The sequence below is a fragment of the Amblyomma maculatum genome, chromosome 1 (genome assembly GCF_055883805.1).
Source record: "Amblyomma maculatum isolate TAMU_Amacu chromosome 1, ASM5588380v1, whole genome shotgun sequence".
NCBI lineage: Eukaryota > Metazoa > Arthropoda > Arachnida > Ixodida > Ixodidae > Amblyomma > Amblyomma maculatum.
This window is the reverse complement of record NC_139344.1, coordinates 424131572-424153709: the sequence shown is the minus strand read 5'-3', so window position 1 is coordinate 424153709 and position 22138 is coordinate 424131572. Positions and strand designations below refer to the sequence as shown.

Genomic DNA, 22138 nt, shown 5'->3' with positions numbered 1-22138 from the left:
TAAGACAAAGCTACGTAAAAACCACAACATTTTCTTTGACAACTGAGTTTCTGACTTCAAAAGTAAAAATAGAAAGTTCTGTACGTTTATGAAACGCTGCGGTAAAGATAAGATGGGTGTGCCTAATTTGGAGCATGGGGGGTTCGTTAGTGCAATGATTCTGACAAGGCGACACTATTCAATGAATTTTTTCAGTTTGTGATTAATACCGCAAAGCCTCCTCTTGATTCAATTACTTGTGAACAAGATCTGACGATGCCGCATGTCGAGCTTTCTATTAATGGTATCTCAAGATTACTTGAAAATTTACATGTGTCAAAGCCTATGGGTCCTTACGGTATTTCACCTAGGATATTAAAGCACTGCTCTATTATTGTGTCAAAGTACCTTTATGTGATCTTCACTAAGTCTCTCTTAGATGGCAAACTTCCAGATTACTGAAAGTTTGCCAATCTACTTCCTACATTCAAAACTGAAGCCAAAGCAAACGTGTCAAACTACCGACCAATTTCACTACCTTCAGTTTGTTGTAAAATTTTTGAGCATATCCTGTATTCAACAATATTGAAAAATCTTAGCTCACTCGGGTTCTTCAACAATAGTCAACATTGATTCAGGAAAGGGTTTTCTTGTTCAACTCAGTTCATTGAATTCTATCATGATATATCATCGGCAACTGACATTAAAGGTCAAATCGACTACATATTCCTGGACTTTCAAAAAGCTTTCGATACTGTGTGTCACTCAATGCTGCTTGAAATTCTTGGTCGACTAAATAATAACCCTTCTGTGTATAATTGGATAGAAGACTACTTAAAGTACAGGGAACAGCGAGTATTAGTAAATGGTAAGGGCTCTAGTCTTGTGTCGGTCAAGTCGGGAGTGACCGAAGGAACTGGTCTGGGACCACTGTTGTTTCTCATTTTTATCAATATTATTAATGACGGGATTAAGTCTCGAGTGCGGTTGTTCGCGGATGATTGTGCCTTATACACCAGACTGTCAAGTGAAACGGATTGCACACACCTCATGGATGACCTCCGACGCATTGAGAGTTGGTGCAGCATCAATAGAATGTCCCTAAAAGTTAAAAATGCGTTCATGTTTGCTTCACCAGGAAAACTAAAAAAAAAAAAAATATTGTATCAACATTCCCTCTATGCACAATTAATTCAGTCAATAGCGACTTATAAATATCTAGGTGTTATTTTGTACGGGGATGGTACATGGTCGGCGCATGTCAATAGTTTAGCAAGAAATGCAGGTAGATCCCTCAGTTTTCTCCAGCCCAATTTAAGACATGCGCATAGGGAGGCTAGAGAGACGGCGTACCAAACATACGTCAGGCCCATCTTAGAGTATGCCTGCTCTGTGCGGAATCCGGTTTACGGTATTCATCTACAGATGCTTGAGCGCATACAATCTGTCACTGTGCGATTTGTCTTTGGCCTCTACGACCGCTTATTTAGCACAAGTAAAATGAAAAAGTAATTGGGCTGGGTTTCATTGAGTGAACGCCGCATGGCTCTACGTTTAAAGATATTGTATACAATCTATACAGGTCGAACAGGAGTTTCATCCAAAGCATATTTGTACCCCCCGCAATATGTATCTTAACGAATTGATCATAATCAGAATGTACGACCGCATACTGCAAGCACAAATATTTTCCAGTATTCTTTTTGTTTTCTTTTTTTTTTTTTGTACGAACCTTCAAGGAATGGAATTCACTGCCAAGGAGTAGTGAGTCTAAGCACGGCGGATTTTTTTTTTTTATAAAGACTTGTATCCTCTGCAATACTGCCTTATTGGAGCTGCGGGTTTTTACTGAATAAAAAAAAAAAGAAAACTACATCCTTTGTCTACAAAGGCCAATTTATCCTCGTAAACGCCAGATCTCATCCGCACAACTTCAATTGTATTTTTCAGGTATTTATCGTGAGAGCCCTGTGCGGCTTGCTCCTTTTCCATTCTCAGTATAATTTCGCATGCGATCCTTCCTTTTCAAAGCAATAGGCAACAGGAACGAAAAGAAACCTCCATTTTGGTGCCTCTGTTCTTCACGAGGGAAGAGGCAAGAAATTTTACGAACACTGTTACGACCAAGCATCCGCATTTGCGCGCTCTATTGTTCGCCTGTGGGCATGGATAAGTGCTGTGAATATGTGGTGATGGTCCAATGGCTCTAAGTGAGCCTGTTTCCAGGAATCCTGTTTTGTAAGCCTGTTTTGCTTTGTGGACACTCTGCAAATGCCAAATTGACCCTGCCAAGAGAACGTCTGGAAGAACACAAAGAAACGTCCCCCTGCGGGAAATGCAGGAAGTGCTTTCTTTCTTTTGTTCACCCTTCCAGTCGATAAGCCCTATCGTCCAGTGAGGAATGCCTACTTTCCAAAGGAGACGACAGAGTGACATGTCCGCTGACGTGCAGGACAAGAAAGGAGCATGACGCATACAGCCATTAAGTGATTTCCCAGGAATGCAGGAAAGATTTGCAATTGTCGAAAACGGACAATGCTGGGAGCGGATGCGGCGCCACGTGCACTCGGGTTTCTGAGAAGTAAAACCACTTGTCAGAACCAGCCTGTGGTTTCTTTGCTGAAGAATAGAAATGTACCTCCTCTCCTCGCCGTTCCCAAGATTTTCCCGCCAACAAGTGATCACGCCCAACGAATGAATGCCGGACCAGTCAGTGCTTCAGACCATCAGTGCAGTGATGTGTTCGATTGGATGCCGATACCTGAGGGGCGTGCCCTGGATTTGGTTGGTCAGCATCTTCAGAGAGGGGCTGGACATAGGGGTTTTTAAGGACGCTGCAGAGCACGAAATGTCGCTCTGGGCCCTGGGTAAACGGCTCATCCAGTCGCTTCTCGCTATGAACTCTTAACGCTTGCCATTTTGCTGATGTACCCTTCTTTTTCGTGTAAATAATCTTGTAAATAAGTTTCTCAAAGTGCCATTAAACCTGCTTGTACATATTTCACCAACTTCGAAGATTCAATCCTACTTCAACCCCGAGTCTCTGCACGCTACCAAGTGAAGGCCGGGTCGACATAGCCCCAGCGTCACGACAACTGGTGACCAGCGTTGGGATCTGAATCTACAAGCCACAACATCTGATGACTGGAGGTGGGATCTGGATCTACAAGCTACAACATCTGGTGATTCGAGGTGGATCAGAATCTACAAGCCACATCTTGTGATCGGAGGTGGCATCTCAAGCAACAAGCAGGCGCAACAATCGGCCAACAAGACAGCAGCTCGGAACATCGATCGCATGTGTGGGTGAGTGCTTGGCTTTTCTTCTGATGTGGACCAGGTTCTAGAACAGGGTTAGATTTTAAGAACTGGTAAAAAGTGTTGAAACGCCTTTAGGTTTGGTAGTTTGCACTGTTGTTTTGGAAGTAGCCGACACTCGGAGCGATCATGGACCTACAAAAGCTGCAGAAACCGGAACTGTTGCTATTGTGTGAGGAATTGGGAATTAATACAAGTGGTTTGGCACGAAAACCCTTGATTATAAAGGCAATCACTGATCTGGGAACCGATGATGAGGAGCTCAGTGAAGCATGGAACCTCATCGGGCAAAAAAAGGAACAGCTCAGACAGCAGAAAGAGGAAAGGGAGCGTGAACTTGAGAGGGAAAAAGAGGAAAGGGAGCACGAACGTGAGAAGCTTGAAAGAGAAGCAAAAAAGCTGGACCAAGAAATTGAGCTCCGGAAATTAGAACTAGCCTTGAGCAAGAGGTCGGGCGATTGTCCCCAGCTAGCGGTACCTCGTCTCAACAAGGAGGCAGATTTCAAGATGTCAAAGTACATGCAGCCATATGTGATATCAGGGGATATCGGTCTGTATCTGGCTAACTTTGAGCGAACCTGCGAAAAACTGTCCTTCCAGCGAGACACTTGGTCACAGAGATTATTGACGGTTCTGCCCAGCGAGGCAGCGGAGGTTGTCGCGCGGCTAAGCAAGGAGGACGCGGACAACTACGAGAAGGTCAAAGCTTGCCTTCTGAGAAAGTATAGGCTTAGCGCCGAGGCGTTCAGACAACGTTTTCGGAACGCTACTAAGTCCAGGGACGAGAGTTACCCTGAATTCCTGTACAATTTAAGAGTAAATTTGGGCGAGTGGCTAAAGAGCACAGATTCCTACAGTGATAGGGACGCTGTAGTCGAGCGAATTCTTTTGGAGCAGTTTTATAACTGCCTCCCAGAAAAAGAAAGAAATTGGTTACAGGACCGAGGCGAAATTAAGTCGGCAACTGAAGCTGCCGAACTCATTGAGGAGTATGCTTCGCGCCGACAATTCAGCAACCCAGCAGTGGATAGGCCCCGCAATCCCAAGTTCAGTGTGAAAAACCGTCAGGAAAGGCACTTTGCTAGAGTTGGAAACGAAGAGATGAAGGTTTCTTCAGGCAAATTCCCTAGAAAGGACGGCAGTGAGAAAAGTGGGGAAGTGACCAACGTGCAGAACACAAAGAATAAGCTTGAGGCTAGGAAGCCGCTCACATGCTTTAGGTGTAATGAGCAGGGTCACATTGCCGTCAACTGCCGGAAAGAAAAGATTGCTTTCTCGTATGTCAGGGACTGCGATGAAAATATGCAGCTTTTAGAACCCTACCTGCATGACCTAGTAGTCAACGGGAAGCCTTGCAAGGTACTGCGCGATTCGGCCGCAACGATGGATGTTGTCCATCCGGCGTATGTATCGCCTTCCGACTATACAGGACAGTGTGCATGGATCCGACAGGTAGTTGAGGAACAGAGTGTGTGCTTGCCGATCGCGAACGTGGTCATCGAGGGCCCTTTCGGCGAATTAACAACCGAGGCTGCCGTTTCAGGAAAGCTTCCTAAGTGCTATCCGTATTTGTTCTCCAACAAATCGGACATGCTGCTGCGAAAGAGGGGCATCCTTTTCGGAGACAGAGTTGTGCAAGCCTTAACACGTTCAAAGGCGCGAGAACTAGCTACACTGCTCATTCCAAAAAAATCCACAGCGGAGGAAACGGCAGTTAAAACAGTGGTAAATGCGGAAGATAGCAGGTCAGAAAACTTTGAGAGCGAGGCATCTCAGATAAGTCAACTTGAAAGTGAGCTTGATGAGACGCAGAATGAGGACGTTCTAGAGAGTAACCTCTTGCCGCCGGTGTCTAGTAATCTCACGAGACTTCTAAGTGGAACCCGAGAGGACTTAGCTATGGAGCAAGCCAATGATCCCAAGAATAAGCTCGAAGTACAGTGGGAAGGACCGGCTGAAGTCGTTGCAAAGCTTTCTGACACTAACTACGCAGTGAAAATCCCCGATAGGCGTAAAGCAGTGCGCATTTATCATTGCAATCTTATGAAGCCTTATGTGCAGAGGGAAACCATGGTAAATCTAACGTTGAACCTTCCCGAGGAGATGGGGGATAACTTGATTTGCCTCAGCGGAAAAGGAAGCAACGCTCAGGAGCTTCTCAGAAAGACGGAGCAGAGAGGAGAACTAAAGAAATCCCAGCTGTCCGATCTGGGCGAAATAATAACAGAGTTTGAGGCCTGTTTCGTGGACAGGCCAGGCAGGACTGATTTGACTGAGCACGATATTGAGCTGACTTCAGACGTGCCAGTGCGATCAAGGTGCTACCGATTCTCTCCAAGGCAAAGAGAAATTCTGGATAGGGAAGTAACTCGCATGCTGGAATTGGGAGTAATAAAACCCTCGGAAAGCGATTATGCTTCGCCTATGATCTTAGTAGAAGCTCCAGGTAAAGACCCTAGGCCTGTGGTAGACTACCGAAAGCTAAATTCTCTCACCAGGGATCAAGTGTATCCTATTCCGAATATTGAGGAGAGAGTAGAACAGGTCAGTAGAGCGGCATATGTGACTACGCTGGACCTTACTCGAGTATACTGGCAAGTACCGCTCACTGAACGCGCCAGCAGATACGCGGCTTTCGTCACTCCGACGGGCAGCTACCAGCCAACAATGATGAGTTTCGGGCTCAAAAATGCTCCATTTTGTTTTTCCCGACTCATGGATAGGGTTTTAAAGGGGTGTGAAACATTCGCGGTGCCTTATTTAGACGACATTGCGGTTTTTTCCGACTCATGGGCGGACCATATGGTACATCTAAGAGCTGTACTGAGCCTTTTGCGTCAAGCTGGACTAACCGTAAAGGCCGAGAAATGTTGCCTGGCAAGGGCGACCGTGGACTACTTGGGTCACAATGTAGGTCAAGGTTTCAGGAAACCCAGCGAGATTAAGATTTCTGCGGTAGCAGACTACCCGCGGCCGAGCACGAAGACGGAAATTCGGGCATTCTTAGGGCTGACGGGATACTACAACCACTACATCCCTCACTATTCATCTTTGGCTAGCCCTCTGACCGACGCTCTCCGCAAGACAGAACCGACAAATGTAGTCTGGGACGAACAAAAGGAAGCCTCCTTCGTAAACCTGAAGGCTGTGCTGATTAGCCGTCCGGTATTGCGAGCTCCAGACTATGACCGAGAATTCACGGTCCAGTGTGATGCCAGTGATCGAGGGCTAGGTGCTGTTCTCTCCCAGAGAGATGACGACGGTAATGAGCACCCCGTGCTCTACCTGAGCAGAAAACTGAGTTCTAGAGAGAGAGCTTATTGCGCGTCAGAGAAAGAGTGCGCTTGCATTGTATGGGCCATTCAAAAATTGCAGTGCTATCTTGGAGGGGCCAAATTCACCGTAGAGACGGACCATTGTCCCCTGGCTTGGCTGCAAACTGCGACATCAAAGAACAGTCGCCTTCTTAGGTGGAGCCTGATTTTACAGCAGTACAATTTTGAAATAAGATACAAAAAGGGGAAGTTAAATGGGAATGCGGACGCGCTTAGCCGCTGTTTCTAAGCGGTCCGAGATGTTCCTCACCATGTATCCAAATTGATAATCAGGTTTTTTTTTTTTTTCGTGCGCTTGTATATGTGTGGCTATGTAAAGCAGCACGTTTGGTTTTCTAGGAATACGTGGGTCCTGAACGTCTTGAGAGTGGGCTTTTCTCGAACAACAATGGCAGTTTTCTTTTAACCTGGTCTCTTCAGACGGGAGCCGAGTGCTTGCTTCGACATGTGGTTGAGTTTCAGACAGCTCGAGCAATTTGGCCTACAACAATCAAGACAACGCGACAAGCAACAGCGAGCTTCAAGCGTTCACGTGCAGGCCATTAAGTCGTCTCTTCATGCAGCAGCTGGGACTGCTGCCCTCCGAGACTCTTCTGGCGGGGGAGGAGGCTGTTACGACCAAGCATCCGCATTTGCGCGCTCTATTGTTCGCCTGTGGGCATGGATAAGTGCTGTGAATATGTGGTGATGGTCCAATGGCTCTAAGTGAGCCTGTTTCCAGGAATCCTGTTTTGTAAGCCTGTTTTGCTTTGTGGACACTCTGCATTGACCCTGCCAAGAGAACGTCTGGAAGAACACAAAGAAACGTCCCCCTGCGGGAAATGCAGGAAGTGCTTTCTTTCTTTTGTTCACCCTTCCAGTCGATAAGCCCTATCGTCCAGTGAGGAATGCCTACTTTCCAAAGGAGACGACAGAGTGACATGTCCGCTGACGTGCAGGACAAGAAAGGAGCATGACGCATACAGCCATTAAGTGATTTCCCAGGAATGCAGGAAAGATTTGCAATTGTCGAAAACGGACAATGCTGGGAGCGGATGCGGCGCCACGTGCACTCGGGTTTCTGAGAAGTAAAACCACTTGTCAGAACCAGCCTGTGGTTTCTTTGCTGAAGAATAGAAATGTACCTCCTCTCCTCGCCGTTCCCAAGATTTTCCCGCCAACAAGTGATCACGCCCAACGAATGAATGCCGGACCAGTCAGTGCTTCAGACCATCAGTGCAGTGATGTGTTCGATTGGATGCCGATACCTGAGGGGCGTGCCCTGGATTTGGTTGGTCAGCATCTTCAGAGAGGGGCTGGGCATAGGGGTTTTTAAGGACGCTGCAGAGCACGAAATGTCGCTCTGGGCCCTGGGTAAACGGCTCATCCAGTCGCTTCTCGCTATGAACTCTTAACGCTTGCCATTTTGCTGATGTACCCTTCTTTTTCGTGTAAATAATCTTGTAAATAAGTTTCTCAAAGTGCCATTAAACCTGCTTGTACATATTTCACCAACTTCGAAGATTCAATCCTACTTCAACCCCGAGTCTCTGCACGCTACCAAGTGAAGGCCGGGTCGACATAGCCCCAGCGTCACGACAACACCAGGAGCGTGCACTGAAATATATATTCGCCGCACTGATATGCCATCTGATTTCGTGCACACAGATCTGAGACGCACGTAGAGAACTAGTACACTTCTCTAGGAGGCGGAGTGGGCCAATTAAGACAAATATATGTTTAGCATAGTTGACAAGCTGAAAAATGTGTGGCGATAAACTAGTGGTATATTTAGAGCGCACTGGGCCTCCTTGGACGGAAGTACGAGACGTACTTCCTCTCAACGCGATAACCGGCGTCTGCTCTGTGGACGTTGGTGTTATGAGCGAGAAATCACGGGCTTGGCTTTGGTAGGTGGTAGTAGGTGCTTAGCTGGCATTTCCGGCCCCTGATTGGTTACAAGTTTTTCTGACGTCATGTGACAGGCGCCAAACACTGCCACTACCACACAGTTCAATCGATAGACCGCATATTTTCAAATGATGGTTCAATTAGTACAATTTTCCCTTTAGTAGTACGCTGCTAGAATACGTCGTAATATTCAGAGGATGGCTTGCGTCTGTCGAGAAACGAGAAGCTTCCCTGAAGCTTGCGCTTCCAGACAGGCAAACTTTGTGGCACAATTTTTCAAAAATAGACGAAGCGCTAACAACACATTCACATGAAAGAAGACACGGACAGTTGGGACAAAAGCAGGCCACTGACACAAATTTCATCCCTCTCCACTTCGAATAGAATATTTTTTTTTTTTTTTACGTCTGATCGCACAGATTTCATCTCAGATCGAGTTATTTTTGGCAAGCGAGAGATTCCGTGTTAACCATGCCCGACGGAACCGTTGTGCGCGGCTCTATCGCACTCTTTTCAACGCTCGGACACCATAACGCGGGCCGTAAAGATAAGGCGCCGACAGCTATACGACCGACGCGCTGTCATCCCCGGGGACTATCGCTGTAGAGCAAGCGGGAGCCTTCGCTAGGAACTCAACGCTAGCAGCGTTCACCTCGAGGCGTCTCCTTATCGCCGAGAGATGGCGTCGGCGGCAAGAAACTTGGTCTTTGTGCTCGCGTCCCACAGCGCTCCTCCGTGCTAACCCTATAGCTCAACCCATCGCCCATGTTTTGCTCTTGTGTTTTCTAATGTTTTTCTCTGCCGGGAAAAGAGCGAAGTGAACGTCACTTTGGAAACTGCTGCTTTGAAGGGTGAATGTTGGTGGCTCCCGAACCGGGCTCCAATCTCTTGCTGTAAGGATCGGTAAGTCTTTTTCTCAGTTATCCAAAATGCTAACAAGAGCAGAGTTCTTACAGCACTTGCGCACTATTAAAAAAAGAGCATAGTCCATCAAGTGACAGTATCAAATCGTGTTTTTCTTTGCTTATCGTTCCTTGGCAGCACTGCTGTTCGAAATTTTACCTTTTATTTGAACCCTACATTGCGCCCTAAATTGAAAAGAACCACATCTGTCACCCCATCCCAGCCATAAGTTTTAATTATTGTATTGCACAACGTCACTGCTTTGCCACAGTATCACCAAATAGTATATCAAGGTCATACATTTTAGGAAAAACGCAAACAAACGTTGTCCTTGTTTGCCTAAAGGTCCAAATGCTTCGAATATCTGTCATTGCACCTTCCCCGCTACTTTTGCACGCACCATCAAAGTCAAGGAGCTTTTTCAACGGCACATCACACCTGAACGTGAGAGAACGGCTCTGGAGCGCTTAAGCATTTTCCCAGTGTATCGAATTCGCGACGCGCCACTTGTGCAAACATGCTCTCATTGCGTGAAGCGCATGCATGTACAGTGTTTGTTGTCAACGCATTGTCCTTCATACTTTCCAAAATAATTATCAATGGCGTCACTTCGAAGAAAATGTGCGAAGGAAGAAGCTGCATATCTGCACTTAGACTTATAGAAAGCAAGCGTTGAACTACGCGCTTCTTAATTGATGAGAATTGTTACGAGGAAAGCAGATATGTTACGATCCGATTCCGAATCCTACAACTTCGACTACGCACCTGAAGGAAGACACGACGGAAGGAAGACACGGACAAGCGCTTGTCCGTGTCTTCCTTCCGTCCTTTGTGTACTTTTTCGCGCTATTTTACATCATGAACGTTAACCAACTTGCCCAACTTTCGGCATTACTTAGCGTCACTCATAGCCTGAGTCGCTTTGGGATGTTAAATCCTATATGTCAATCATCTAAACATAGCATTGCAGCCGTTTAAGGGGCCAGTATATACAAAAAGTCAGCTTGGTTTAGTTTAGTTCAATCCGATAGGTTGCGTACGCAATACTGCATGGCTAGCTCAGGTTCAGCATGTAGTGTGTGGTGCGATATGTTTAACCTGCACCGCAGCGTGGCTACCGACTGGGTTTACCCGACGGCTTGATTAGGGGCCCCATCTGCGGTCGCTCTAAAGCTCAAACATGGGTACCAGCCGGGTTCACGCGACGGGCTGAAACCTGGCGTAGTCTTTCGCTAAAAATGTTTCTCCGCGAGTAAGAAAATGAATTCATAAAAATCTACACTTGAAGTCGCGTATATCTGACGTACAGTCTGTATACGTTACAAACGAAAAGGGTGTTCTGTATTAAGCGCAGTGACGCCTCTATTAGGAGATATAAACTGTGCATGTTAATCGGTATAACTGTTTCCGCCACTATTGCTGGCGTGAGCATATCACATACGAACAAATTATCTGTACGAATTGCGGAAATTCGGTTAATACAACGCTGTGTGCTCCGTATACTTCCGTGTGCCCGATTACGGCAAATTCCCCGAAGTCATATTTTCTTGCTCGAGGGTCTTAGCACAGCGTCATGCAATGTATCAGCATCCATACCACGGGCAAAATGTTTTTCCACAACGAGGAAAGGAGGAGGCAAAATAATGACTCATGGTCTCAAAGTAAAAAAAGTTCGGTGAGCATTGCACAATCTGCAGTGGAGAAACGCGAAAGCCTGAGCGCTGCTGCGGGACACGATACATCGCGCGCCCCTTGTTGAACACAATCAGTGTTGAACGCATCAGAGTTCATCGGCGCTCTATAATTGGTTTACAGAAAAGACGAGGCGCAGTATTTGTCACTTGCGAAATCTCGCTGACACTTCTTACGCTTTTCGATGGAGGCGAAAAGCAAGGGGCCCGTGTGTTGTGCGATGTCAGTGCACGTTGAAGAACCCCAGGTGGTCGAAATTTCCGGAGTCCTCTAAAACGGCGTCTCTCATAGCCTGAGTCACTTTGGGACTTTAAACCCCATAAACCAAACCAAAATTCCCACGGTCGAATCCAACTGACGCGAGATTTTGACCATGAACCTAGAAAGAATTTGGCCTTAAAATTTTAGAGCGCACTTTTGCCCACCAAAGTACGATGAGGCTAAAGCTTTTATAGCGCGGTGGTTGTTTGTTTCCTGTAAACCAATTTGAAATAATAATAATAATTGGTTCACAGGAAGGGAAAGGCGCAGTATCTGTCACACTTGCTCTGTGGACACCTGATTTGATTTGATTTCATTTATAGCAAGGGAAAGGCGCGGTAACTGTCTCACTTGTTTTCGGTGGACACCTCAACCGCGCCGTAAGGGAAGGGAGGAAAGTGAGAGTGAAAGTGGAAAGACAGAAAGAGGAGCCGTAGTGGAGGGCTACGGAGTAATTTCGACAACCTGGGGATCTTTGACGTGCGCTGACATCGCACAGCGCACGGACGCCTCTTCGTTTCGCCTCCATCGAAACGCAGCCGCCGAGGTCGGGTTCGAGCCCGGGTACTCCAGCACAGTAGTCGGGCGTCTTACCACTGCACCACCCCGGCGGGGCTGTGGACACCTGAACCGCGCCGTAAGGGAAGGGATGAGGATGGGAGAGAAAGGGGAGAGAGAGAAAGGGGAGCCGTAGTGGAGGGCTACGGAGTAATTTCGACCACCTGGGGATCTTTAACGTGCGGTGACGTCGCACAGCACACGGACGCCTCACCGTTTCGCCTCCAACGAAACGCAGCCGCCGAGGTCGGGTTCGAGCCCGGGAATTCCGGACAGTAGTCGGGCGTGGCGGTGCATTTTGAAACGCGGCTGATTCCTGCCTTATACTGCGTCTGCTTCCGTATGCTGTGTAGTACGGTGTTCGAAGAAGCGTTTGTTGAAAGGCGCCGCGCGGACGACTGGGTCTAATGCCCGGCGATCCAGCTTCGTACATGCGTGAATCGCCTGGTGAAGTTATCGGTCATGACCGAGCGTGACGTAATGACGACGCTAGTTCCAGTTATTAGGCATGACCAGATGGGAAGTCATGATGGCGTAACATGCGTTCATGACGTCACGTCGGGTCATGGCCGATGACGTCACAATGGGACAAAGTCGCAGTCGATTATCAGTGCTGGTGTCACTATCACTGCAACTGTCATGATGATCACCAGGAACTATCACTGTTATCATCACTATCACTATTACTCTAACTACCATTATCATTATCGGTCACTATCTACAACTAACGCAGTTTTTCACTGACAGTCAAAGGTAAACATAATCCCGCGGGATCTCGCGGTATCCTGCGAAATGTCACAAAGTGTGACACCTCATAGACGCCTTCTCACGGAGAGCCTTTAAAGGCTTTCGCCTTAAAATCGGCACTCGAAACCGCGGAGCATCCCATCGAAGCGACGATCCGTTGCATATAGGGCCAGTTACTTGGATCCCTCGGCCGATGGGATAAGTAGCAGTCGACGCAGCTACCTGCTTACGTCTATACAACGCTAGCTCTAAAGACGCGTAACCGTCCTCTCCGGTATTTCGGTTGTTCTTCCTGCAAACAGGGCAGTCAGGTTTGCGCAACATGTTTACGAAGGTTCCCCGTAACGTCGCGGAATGAACGAGAAAGAAGAGATAGCCTATGTCACTTCAACTGTTGGTCGTCGCCCTGCAAATATTTAGGAGGACCAAACAGAAGGACCACGCTTAAAAGTGCTGTGCACCGACCAAAGAAACTCTATATTGGTGCGCAGAGCGGCCGAGAACCCCGGGTTAAATACAATCTTGCCTCTTGGCACCATATCGCTGGCAGTGGAATGCAAATACGCCCGTTTTCTGACCGAAGCCAGTGCACATTAAAAAAAACCTACAGAGGTCAAAATTACTCTGAAGACCCCGATTTTGGCGCCGTTTGCAGTGCAAGTTTAACTTCGCAACTCCAATAAATCACCTTGTTCGTTGAACCAGCAAGCTACAGAATGGGACCGGATTTATTTTGAGTGGAGTTTACAAACCATCAAGCAAAAAAATATTGACGGGCAGGAGAATTCATTAGAATTTCTAGGGAATAACTTTGATTGCTTGCTTGAAACATCAAGAGAAACTCTTGCCGGACAAGCCATCGCGACGTAAGCACAAGTGCTTTTTATGCGGCTAGCATGACCAGGGCTATTTTTTGTCAGGTAATATATTCAATATTTCCTGTGACCATCTTGGCCGGATACCTATATTCGCCTTTCATTAAAAAGCGGACACATCGGACATATTATTTGGACATTTTTAGGTATAATGCAGCACTAATTCGCCCCTTAAGCTGTTATTCTCTAATTATTAGGAGTTGCTGGCCGGTAACCTGTCCATACAATATGACGTAATGCTTACATCAGCTAGACTGCAAAGAGGCGTCACGTTTGCCTCCCTCTACACACCATAAAGAGCAGATGGCAACCACAGGACCGGGGTGAAACATTGGCGGACTTGAGAATTAGATCCGCTACTTAGATTTACAAGGATAAGTTTATGAATCTCAAGCTTATTTTCCAACTTGCCATCAGGCACGTATTACAGAATTAGCGTATGTTGCTACAAAGTGTTTATAGGCGTGCAACATCTTTATTCTCTTGCCGTCTCCTAAGACTACTGTAGACTAAGTAGATAACAAGCTCAAAACAGTTACTTGTCTCTACTTCTTTGATCTGCAAGCATATCCCTCTCTTAAAAGAAACACTTGCCAGATTTCTATTTATTCCATCCGGTCATGATGATCGTGGTTTCTGTTCAAGTTCGCTTAGCGGCTAAGGTAACCCACGTTGTGTGTTTTTCTTTTGGCTCCGGTAACTTGTGCCTCTACCACGCACCATGTTCCGTTCCTAACAGGTGAACACTGTGTATGATGAGCGCTTAGAGAAAAACAGGTGATTCTGGCGTAGCATGAAACTTCCCTGAGCGGAGCAGCGTTCCATAACCAGCGATCAGGGCCAGCTACTAATTACATTCATTGCTCGCATCACTTCCTCATCACCGCGCACTGTTCTTTTTTTTTCTTCACTTTCTGCTTGTGTGATCTTATCCGGGTGCTACGGTAATCGTGAAGTGCAACAGTGATGAAGTGCCCAGCCTCACGCTTGAGCGGCACAGTAGTACTAAAGTGGTTGTGAGGTAAAACAGTCATAAAATTTTCGGGTACTATGCTTGGCCGCCGCATAACTGATGGACAAACTTGTGCGCCGTCGGCTCTCTTTACAAACCTCTGCATATCGAGCTGTCGTCGCTAGGACCTCATACGAACAAAGAAAAACAAATTTGTACTTCTCATGCCCTCGGCTCGCACAGTCATGACAGCGATATATGCTCCGCAATGTCAGGCGAGCACCTTTTGATAAGTACGTCACTCACAGGCGTATCAAAGGGGGAACGGGAGAGAAGTTCGGTGCCATAACACCCCCTAAATTTTTTTAGCTCCGCATCCCCCATACCTCGGCGCCTTTCGACTTTAGGGTTTGCCCATTTTCGGCCGGCTACGAGTAACATGAGTCGACAAGTATTTCTCGCTACGCCACCAACGTCGCGATCATTGCCATTGATACCGCATGATGCGCAACGTCGTTCTCCTGTCATTTTGGTTTCCGCAAACGCGTACCGGATTGTATTGGATTAGGAAGCATCTGTTGTCAGCAATGAGCGATTTGTGGGCGCTACACTTAGATGGCCTCAAGACCGTTGCTCTCGGCGACCTTATGAGCCCACTCAGTAGCCCGAACTTGCGTTAACGGGTCTGAGCTGGCCAGTATAGCTTCCCGCCGCTCTAGAGAAGGACTGGTAGTAAGTCCGCTGGTGGCGGCGCTTTTTTGCAGCTCCATAATATAGGATCCTACCAGGCTATTTCGCCGCAGTGTTTACAATTTAGATTGTGTTATGCTGGGTACATGTGTGCTAATTTAGATGGGCTGAAGAAGACACGCGTATGGAGCCGACGCCAGATTACTTCCTGCCTTTTGTCTAGTTTCTTGTCTTGTAGAGGATATATCCCCTGTTTTAGTTTAAAGTGATTAGTATAGTCATGAAATGAGATAAATGCATCTCTCGAGAAATTTTGGCTGACATAACTTCGAGACTAGACAAAGGGAAGGAGGTACACGTCCGCAATCTACAGACCAACACTTTTAACAACCCACGAAGACTACACGCAATAGATCCAGAGTCATATGACTAAGAATGCAAATTCTGCGGGGAGAAGGCGGACCTGTACCATATGGTGTGGGCATGCCAGCGAAATCAGGTTATCACTATCAATAACTAGCCAACGCAGGAGGGGTGGGAGGTAGCTCTGACCAGCTCGGACGCAAGGGGTCAAAAAGAACTCATCGAAAGAGCGAGGACAGCGGCCTACACCAATGGCGTTCCGGGCTAAGGACTCCAACCGCCGCTACAACCTCCTAAACATTTTCATTAAAATATTTTTACCACCACTTCTGTTCCCCGAGAGTGCCGGCAACGATATTAATTCCACCTCATTTTGATTCCAGTCTTTATATTTTAAAATTCACTCTGTCTCTTTGGAGATTATGCCTCTCGAAAAATTGCTATAGCAGATTCGGAGTCTCTAATTATGGTAACAGCTTTGGTGCTGACCATCGCCATGGCGATAGCCGCCTCCTCCGCTGTCCCCGAGTCCCTTGTTTTTATCGAACCTGCCATTAATGCTTTACCCGAGTAATTCACGCCCACGATAGCAAAAGAGTTGCCTCCTTCGTATTCCGCCGCGTCCACATAAACAGTGTATTCAGAACCTTCTGACTTGGCCTCAAGGACCTTTGCTCTTGCTTTTCTCCTGCCTTCATGAAAAGCAGGGTGCATGTTTTTTGGTAGCGGTTTAATAATGAGTACGTTTCTTAGTTCGTCGGCAGTTTTACTTGCGCTTTTTTTTTCGGGATTCTATCTTGTAGTCCTAAATTACCCAGGATCCTCCATATCGTGTATGTGGTGGCGAGCCTCTTAAGCTGTGTTATCATATGTGCCTCGCATAGTTCCATGGTGCTATTTTAGACCTCCAGTCTAAGAAGTCTTTTCGTAGGGCTGCAGTGGTGTAGCCCCAGTGCTGCTTTATATGTCTGCCTTATGATTGTTTCAATTTTGCTCTTTTCTGCCACAACTAGCTTGAGGTAGCGGATGGTGTACAGTATTGTGCTTATCACAAAAGCCTGAACAATTCGGCACAATATTTTCTCGTTGGCCCCGCGTCTTTTGTTGGCTATTTGCCTTATAAACCTGGTTGTCATGTTAATTGTTGACTTAAGTCGATTTATTGTTTCCGCGTTCTATCTATTGTCTTGAATTACCAGTACTGAGACCCTGATTTTGTCCACTATGGTTATAGATGTGCCATTTAATTCTACCAAAGGTCTTCTGCGTTGATATTGCCTTCTTTTGTTCCTGAGATTACCAAATTTATGATTTGCTTGGTGAGCATTTTAGCCCTGCCCATTCCGCAAATTCTTTAACAGTGTCGATTGCCTGTTGGAGATTTTCTTCTATTTCCCCATCGTTACGTGTGTATGTCCACAACGTGACATCAGCATATAGCGTACGTTTCACCCCTTCCACAGTCTTCAGTAATGGTGGAAGGTTCTTTAACGCTAGATTGAAGAAGGAAGGAGAAAGAACTGAGCCCTGTGGGGTGCCCTTGTCTCCTAGCTTAATTGGTTCAGACTTGATGTCTCCAAGGCTTATTTCTGCCGTTCTTTCGGTTAGAAAATCCCTAACGTAATCGTAAATCCTCTTTCCAGGGGAAATTTCTTCCAGAATATTTTTATGGCTTCCTGTTTGACATTTCGTAGATCAAGGCCAAGTACAGTTTTTGTTCCCCCATTATTGAGCGCGTCAATTATATCTGTCTTGAGTTGAATCATTACATGATAAGTTGGCAGCTTGCTCCTGAAACCTAGCATTGTTTCGGAAAATACTTCCCTTTCCTCTTCATACTCCTGAAGTCAGTACAGTATTACATGCTCCATCAGCTTCCCTAGGCGCGATGTTAGAGATATCGGCCTGAGGTTGCCTACTTCAAGTGTCTTCCCAGGCTTTGGAATGAAGACCACTTTAGCATGTTTCCACTCTGAAGGCAATTCTACCTCGTTTCCATACACCATTAAGAAAATCTGTGAGTGCCGTGACAGATACTAAATCTAGATTTCTCAGCATTTTATTGGTGACCCCATCTGCTCCCGCTGCTGATGCGATTCTTAGCTGATTGATTGCTCTCCATACCTTCGCTATTGACATGTCCCTATCTAGCTCTGCGTTATCTGGCCTTCGATATGGTATAGATGAACCCCTTTGCCCATGTTAAGGTATCTGCTCTTCAGTTCCTCTATGAGATCATCAGCCGTGTCCTGGCACTTATGAACCAATATTTTCAGCTCTCCTTGAGCTGCCGTCTCAGTTTGTCCTGGATATAGCAAGTGGCGAAACAGTTGCCACGCGTTTTTACACCCAAGCTTCCCATTAATTTCATCGGAAATCTGTCCCCAGTGTTGACTCTGAAGTTCGTTCGCGTACTCCTCTATCTGTCGTTCAAGTGGAGATATTCTCGTTTTTAGCCTTCTATTGTGCCTCTGCTTTTTCCATATCTTCGTAAGGCTCTCATGGGCTTCCCACATGTGGGCCAACCTGGAATCTGTAATATCGTTTCCGGCAGTTGGTATTTCTCTAGTGTCTGTGTTTACGTCACTTTTGAGTAACTTACCAGGTAACTCTCTTATAGAACCATTCATAAAGAAATCATCAAGTATAAGTGAATGATGCCCGTTGCCTCTTTGCTTACCGCCCACGTAATGAGCGCATTTAATTAAGCCCTTTTGTGCTTATGTCGTCGCTGGAAGATCTGTAAACTTGGTGCAAAGAGCGCTGTTGGTTTGCACAGATCCACGACGAAGAGATTCGCGTTTGTGCCACTCATCGCCAGTAAAAGCATTTTATTGTGCAATTTTCCTAAGGTATAGTTAAATGTTATAGTTTGTGATTCAGCGGTGTAAAGAATGTACTGCCACACATATTTTAATCGGCACTCGCGTAGATGCCGAAGGACTTTTTGGGCACAGTATATCACCACACACGTTGTTGAGAGAGTTCTTCGATAAATGCCGTGGGAAAACATATGCAAGCTTAGCTATGCAGCTTTTCTTCGATAAATGCCGTGGGAAAAATATGCAAGCTTAGCTATGCAACTTACGTTTCCACCTTGTTTTTTACGGACCATGCAAAGCAAACAAGGCACGGAATATCTGTCGATTGCGAGAAAAAAAGATAGCTTAATAATAGTGAAATATGCTGGTCTGCGCTCGTATTAAAATCTTGTTTGCGCAAGCACTCGAGCTTTTATACGTTATATGCTCCTGAGGGCCAGCTTTGCTCGTCAAGAAACTAAACGCATGCCATTATTATGCTCGTTTACAAAAGGCTCCCAAAGAGAACACTAAAATCGGCATTGATATTTCTTTGTAGTATTGATATTTCTTAGTATAGCGCATATATTATGATTTTTTTATCTTCATAAAGGCTGCCTGTTTTTTTAGGCGCCGGTAATAAAGATGATTAAGATACGCGTGACAGTTACCATAACTCTCACTTCCTTGGTTTTTCTAAACTACTTGCCCATATTATACTACGGTTTCGCTGCTTTGGTAAATATTATTATTTGGAGTGAGAAAAACTGTGTTGTCGGATGGCCGATAACTGGTCACAAGGCGGTAGCGAACTGAAAAGTTTTGGGTTCCAAATATATATATATATATATATATATATATATATATATATATATATATATATATATATATATATATATATATATATATATATATATATATATATATATATATATATATATATGGATCACCTTATGCACGAAGCAACGATTGAGGGATGTGGCCGAATTCCATATAGTTTCGGAAAATTTCTCCCTTACTGTTAGTTTCCCGTGGTTGCGTAAAGAATGTGGACCAAAAGAGTCACAGGAAAGCAGACGTAACAAACTACGTCTCTTGACGTTGCAGGCGCTCAGAGTCTGGGTTGACGCATTTTACAACGTTAGCTTTTTATGAACGCTTTTTTTCCTTGACCGGTAAACTCTGCTTTGACAACCAGTATATCCGCAGATATCTTCTCGGAAGGCCAGTATACATAATTGCAACAGGCGTACTAGTGCGCACTATTTCGTACACTTGAACCTGACCCGGTGGAAGCAGCAGTGGAGCTGGTTTTGCAGCAGTTCTAGGAGGGGGTGTTTCGATGTCTCCCTCGTCCAATTGAGAGGTGTATATCCCAGCCTTAACGTTCTTGTCATCGTCAAAAACGTTCTACATGGGTTTTCCGTGCAACTCTTTAACTATACTCGTTGTGAACGAGGGACAAACATTATAGCGCGATCTTGTTGTGCATGAAAACATTAGACCATTACCCTCAATATCTCCACAATAGTGTGTTGCAATATTAAAGTCTCTTCATAATATCAATTGATATTCAAGAGAGCTTCACATGATTAGTGACCTTCGCGGATGGTTAGCATGTATGGGCGATAACCTAGGAGGATTTCCCGACCATATCTGTATGGCACTTTTGTCGAGGAAAACGCGGTATTAAGATCTGTTACGTGCCTTATCGTCACTTTCGAAAAGCCATCTCTTCGGATGAAACCTGTCGTAAACCAAACTAACACAATCTGTTGAATTTGTAGCGCCACTATCTCCGTTATCTTGCGCCGCCTTGGCCCCTGACAAGCGCTGAACATAAATGAGTTGATGGGAATATTTATCGTAATATTTTCTTTACCTTGAAAAGGCCGCTGCGAGCTTTTGGAAAGATTTTATTTAACGTATTGGGTAAATATAACTAATGCCATATTTTCGGAAGCTTCATTTTTTTTTTTTTAAGACGGACGTGGGCATTATGCCCCCTCTTCTCAAAATCTCTTGCTTTTATTTCTTCGAGTTCTGAGAATGTGAGTGCCTGTGCGACAGCTACATCCAGCATTGCGAAATGTGGCTCCTAAGATGACAAGAGGCACTGCAGAAAAGAAGTCCATTTTTCAGTGCCGTTAACAGCTCGTACGTCTTACAAGGTGGCTTCAAAATCTCGCAGAAAGCTTCCGTGGTGTTGGCGCTGAAAAATGGGCTATTCTTGAAAGGTTGGCTGCATGGACACTGCTTGAACAAAATCTGTCGCAGTTACTGGGTGTTGCGTTTTGTCGGTCGTTTCCCCCTACGTCACCAGCCTATATATTGTACATGTCTGCGGGCCGCCAACGCACAAAGTAGTCTCTTTAATTAAAAAGAAAGGGAAAATGTATAGATATAGTAGCAGTTCTTGCGGAGACCTTACGAGACCGTCCGGGTAGGGATGAAGTAGCTAGTGGAAATATATATATATATATATACAAGGATACGGCCTAGTAGGTTTAGAACAATACGAGAACTTTTATTTATAGGAAGGGAAAGGCGCGGTAACTGTCTCACTTGTTTTCTGTGGACACCGCAACCGCGCCGTAAGGGAAGGGAGGAAGATGGGAAGTGAAAGTGGAAAGAGAGAAAGAGGAGCCGTAGTGGAGGGCTACGGAGTAATTTCGACTACCTGGGGATCAACGTGCGCTGACGTCGCACAGCACACGGACGCCTCTTCATTTCGCCTCCATCGAAACGCAGCCGCCGAGGTCGGGTTCGAACCCGGGTACTCCGGCACAGTAGTGGGGCGTCCTACCACTGCACCACCCCGGCGGGGCAAAGAATACGAGAGAAATAGTGCTGAAAGGAAAGGAAGTGAGGAGAAGGATCGGCTCGCACTTACCACAGTGCGCAGGATGTAGTAAGCATCACACTGCTGTAATATTTGAAAACTGGAACTGAGCTAGCGCATGTGGGTTCCTCATACTTATGCTTGTCCCACCTCGTGTTTAGCATATACCTTCTCACTCTCTTTTTGCAGCAAGAAACTCTTAACTGAACACCTTCCACCGCGAATGAAGCGTATCCCGCTGGCAACGCGTAACCTCCTTCCTCGCCCACTTGTCTCCGCCATACATGTAGGTCGAAAGTTGGTTGGTTGGTTGGTTCACAGGAAGGGAAAGGCGCAGTATCTGTCACACTTGCTCTGTGGACACCTGAACCGCGCCCTAAGGGAAGGGATGAAGGTGGGAGTGAAAGTGGATAGAGAGAAAGGGGAGCCGTAGTGGAGGGCTACGGAGTAATTTGGACCACCTGGGGATCTTTAACGTGCGCTGACATCGCACAGCACACGGACGCCTCTTCGTTTCGCCTCCATCGAAACGCAGCCGCCGAGGTCGGGTTCGAACCCGGGAACTCCGGCACAGTAGTCGGGCGTCTTACCACTGCACCACCTGAGCTGTCTATCTTCTTTGCCTTTGAATGAAGCTTATCCATGCGAGCTCTGCTGTGAGCTCGGTCGTAGGACGCCGGTAAATGCTTGTGTCGTCTCCTGTTCCTTTTAGTCCTGTGTTTTCGCGCTGCTTTAAGATGCGGTAAACCACTGACAATGACCTGCTAAAAAGCGCACATCTGTCTTAGAAAGCCTAATTTAGAAATTGATGACCTTTCTCTCTATCCACTTTCACTCCCACCTTCATCCCTTCCTTACGGCGCGGTTCAGGTGTCCACAGAGCAAGTGTGACAGATACTGCGCCTTTCCCTTCCTATGAACCAACCAACCAA

At 46.2% G+C, this 22138-nt stretch overlaps 2 protein-coding genes across 5 annotated transcripts in view; one reads left to right on the top strand and one right to left on the bottom strand.

Annotated features, from left to right (window-relative positions):
• The window catches only part of LOC146209266 (uncharacterized), a 214884-nt gene that overhangs the window by 175473 nt on the left and 17273 nt on the right, over positions 1-22138 (bottom strand). The window lies entirely within an intron of this gene.
• Positions 9054-22138, top strand: part of LOC146209265 (uncharacterized) — a 200021-nt gene continuing 186936 nt past the window's right edge. The window contains exon 1 of the mRNA XM_084598637.1: positions 9054-9425. The gene's annotated coding sequence lies outside the window, so the exon portion shown is untranslated. The remainder of the gene's footprint in view (positions 9426-22138) is intronic.